Raw genomic sequence first — 4034 nt, 5'->3', positions numbered from 1 at the left:
TCCTCTTCTCTCATGTGCACATTAAATTTCTATGGTTAAACTACAATTTATGCATGTAATTCTTTAATACATCTATTAGCAAAATATCTTGGATCGCTAGCCTTGCCACCAACTACAAAAATCCATCCAGTCTTCCATGTATCATGCCTCAAGAAAGTGGTGGGGAACAATTGCAGAATTCAAACCAGTTTATCTAAATTGGGTGAAGAAGGTTCACTCTAGCTCCAACCTAAACAAGTCCTTGATACCCGAGAATGACATATGCACGGCCGCATGATCAAGAAAGTCCTCGTCAAGTGGAAAGACAACTCTCTAGAAGATGTGACCTGGTAACCAACCACTATTCTTCAGTGGTTTATGTAGCTTTAGCCTTGAGGACAAGGTTATTTTTTATGGGGGAGGGCATGTTAGGGTCCAACCCTAACCCCTTTATTTATGTAATAGGGTCGATTCATAGTTATAGTTAGTTAAAGAGTCAATAAAGCCCGTATTAATAATTGTAAGTGATTGACCCGCATTTAAGAAAGGGACCATAGTTAGTTGCAAACGTGCCATGGTATTAGATAGATGATATTGAGAGAACCGTGGTATTGGCCCATGGTATTGCATGTATGAATCCTATATAAAGGATAGAGACTCACCATTGAGGAATGTCATGTCTTATTTTTTAATCGAGATCTGCTATGTTGGAGGTTGCCCCCTCGAAGAGGCAAGTGAACATTGCTTTCATCTCTGAGCAAAGGAGGCCGTACAGAGAATCCAATTTTGTGAAAACCGTGACCCCAGCAAAAGGCTCAGAAAACTCCCCAGTGCGTGGGAAGGATAGTGACATCTCCTACCTATTCTTAGAAGAAGATGAGAACCTCTTAGAAGAAGCATCAATACCCCTGACAAGGTAGTTGAAATACCAACACTTAAATGAAAAGAAAGTATGGAAATTGTACTTCGACGGGGCAAACTCAAAAGAGGGAATGGAGCTGGAATAGTGTTGGTATCTCCATAAGGAAGTATGATACCCCTCTCATTCAAGCTTGAATTTGAGGTGACCAACAATGTGGCGAAGCATGAAGCATTGCTCCTAGGGTTACAAATGGCGAGGAATATGAAAATTGAATGCCTACCAGTCTATGGAGACTCTAAGCTAGTCGTAAGGAAGATCTGAGACCAATGCCAAGCCAAACACCCCAGGCTGAGGACGTATTGAAATGAAGTGTGGGACTTAATCGACAATTTCTTCCTGGCCTTTAACATCCAGTTTCTGCCCAGGGAAGAAAACATGATGGCTAACTCTCTTGTGGTAGCTGCAAGCACTTTCAGGCCCCCACAGAATCCACTCCTCAAATATGAGATAGAAGTCAGACACAAGCCTTCAATACCTGATAATGTCAAACACTGGTAGGTATTCGAAGATGGCGAGCAGGTGAAAAGATTCATATAATTCATTGGGGAGTTTTCCCACTCCACCATCGATCAAGAAGAAGGAGTCGAACAAGAAGCCACTTCGTGGAAAGACATCGTGGCAAGGAAAAAAAAATTGCAACTAAAAGGGAACACCATCCCTAGTGGAATTGTTCCACTAGAAAGGCTTTTCAATAAAGACGACATAGCGTCCAAACAAATGGCCCCAGAGAAGGATGAGAAAGTAGAAAACTACAACATCGGATCAGAGAAGGAACCCCATACGATGAGGTTATCCAAAGGAAACCCCATGCAATACAAACAAAGGTATTTAGATCTATTCAAAACTTACAAAGATGTATTTTCTTGGTCTTATGATGATTTGAAATCATTTGATACTAATATTATTCAGCATAAGATTCCTTTGAAGAGTGGGATAAAGCCATGCAAACAAAAACTCAGACAGATAAATCCACTCTTACTTCCCTCCATTGAAAAGGAGGTAAGGAAGCTGTTGCAAGCCAAGATCATAGTACCTTTAAGATACTCTGAGTGGGTAGCTAATTTGGTCCCTGTCCAGAAAAAGAATGGAGAGATAAGGCTATGTGTGGACTTCCGGAATTTAAACAGGGCATCTCTAAAAGATAACTACCCTCTTCCCAAGATGGATAATATATTGCAGAAGGTAGTGGGTGCAGCCAAAATGTCCATGACGAATGGATTCTCAGGATATAACCAAGTTGCAGTCCACCTTGAGTACCAGAAAAAGACTGCTTTCACCACCTTGTGGGGAACATTCATGTATGCCTGCATGCCATTCGGGATGATAAATGCAGAGGCCACATTTCAAAGACCTATGGGCATAGCTTTCGTAGGCGAGCAAGATAAATTCATGGTAGTCTACTTAGACAAAATCACAGTCTTTTCTAATACTGATGAAGATCATATCCTCCATTTAAATCTTACCTTCAAGAAGTGCAAGAGGCATGGCCTCTCTCTGAATCCTAAGAAATCTCAATTCGCCCTGAGTGAGGGGATGTTGCTTAGACACATAGCAGCACAGAAAGGAGTAAAGATTGATCCTGAATGAGTCAAAGCCATCATCCTTATTCCCTTGCCCAGAAACAAGAAAGAATTCCAAGCCTTTTTGGGGAGGATAAATTTCTTAAGGCGATTCATACCAAACTATGCTAAGATAGTCAAAGGTATCACATACATGATCAAGAAGGAGAATGATGTTAAGTGGAGCTTTTTCCCCCATGATTATTTCACTAGGATCAAAGAAGCTTTGTCTGAGGCCCTAGTGCTAGTCATCCCTGACTATTCAGTGCCTTTCTACATCTTTTCTTTTGCCTCTCCACATACCATTATTGTTGTGCTGTTACAAAAAAATAAAGAAGGTTATGGGCAGCCCATTGCCTTTTTCATCCATGTCATAAGGGATGCTGAGCTGAAATACAATATACTGGAGAAACAGGCCTATGCACTGGTCAAGGCACTGAATTCATTCTGTATGTATGTGCTGCAATAAGGAATCATAGTTTTTGTCCCAACGACTGGAGTCAAGGACATCCTAGTGCAGGGAGACAACGAAGGAAAGAGGGGTAGGTGGATAGCTAAAATACAATAATATGAGCTAGAAATAAAGCCTACCAAGCTCATCAAAGGCCAGGGGTTGGCCAAGATTTTATCTGAATCCAACTGCCAAGCTCTAGGGATAAGCTTGATCATAGAGGAAGGAAGACCAGAGGATCACCAGAGCGGAATTAAAACAACTGAGCAGAAGATCTATGCCAAATATGAAGGATCGCCCAAGTACGAGAATAGTGTTCACTACCTCTTATCCCTAAGATGCCCGTTGGGACTCGATAGATCGAAATACCAAAGTCTGAGATTGCAGGAAAAAAATACATTATATCTAATGGTCTGCTCTACTAGAAGGACCCAATGGGGGTATTACTGTTATGTTTAGTTGAGAGATAAACCCATGAAGTTAGAAAGGATTTCCGTGGGGGAGGTTGTGGAGGAAACTACAGTTGGAAGACAACAACACACAAAATCCTTAAGGCAAGATTCTACTGGCCCATGTTGTTTGGAGATGTTTATTCTGAGGTCAGGTCTTGCCAGAAATGCCAATTGTTTTTTGAAAGACAGAAGTTTTCTCCTCTCCCACAATTCCTGTGCACGTAGAGGAGCCTTTTAGACAGTGGGGATTGGACTTGATTGGATAAATAAACCCACCTTCTAGTGGCCAACACAAATGGATTTTAACATCCATTAACTATTTCACCAAGTTGGTAGAGGCTATCCCAGCTAGAAATGCTACTAACTCAATGGTGATAAAATTCATGGAGGAGAACATATTATCCCTCTTTGGGTATCCTTTTAAAATCATCACTGATAATGCACAGTTCTTCAAATCTGTCAAGTTTACCAACTTCTACCACAAATTCAATATCATTATTGGACACTCCACTACATACTACCCTCAAGGGAATGGCTTGGTCGAGTCTTCCAATAAAACTGTGGTGAGGGTTCTAAAGAAGACCATCACTGAAAATCAAAGGAACTAGGACTCCCAACTAAAGTTTTCTTTGTGGGCTAACCATGTAATGCCCAAATGATCCACTGGGAAA

This window comes from Pinus tabuliformis, chromosome 5_2 (genome assembly GCF_031772625.1).
Source record: "Pinus tabuliformis cultivar Carrire ecotype Pingquan chromosome 5_2, CPIR1, whole genome shotgun sequence".
In the NCBI taxonomy this organism is placed as follows: Eukaryota; Viridiplantae; Streptophyta; class Pinopsida; order Pinales; family Pinaceae; genus Pinus; species Pinus tabuliformis.
This window is presented reverse-complemented; position numbering follows the sequence as displayed.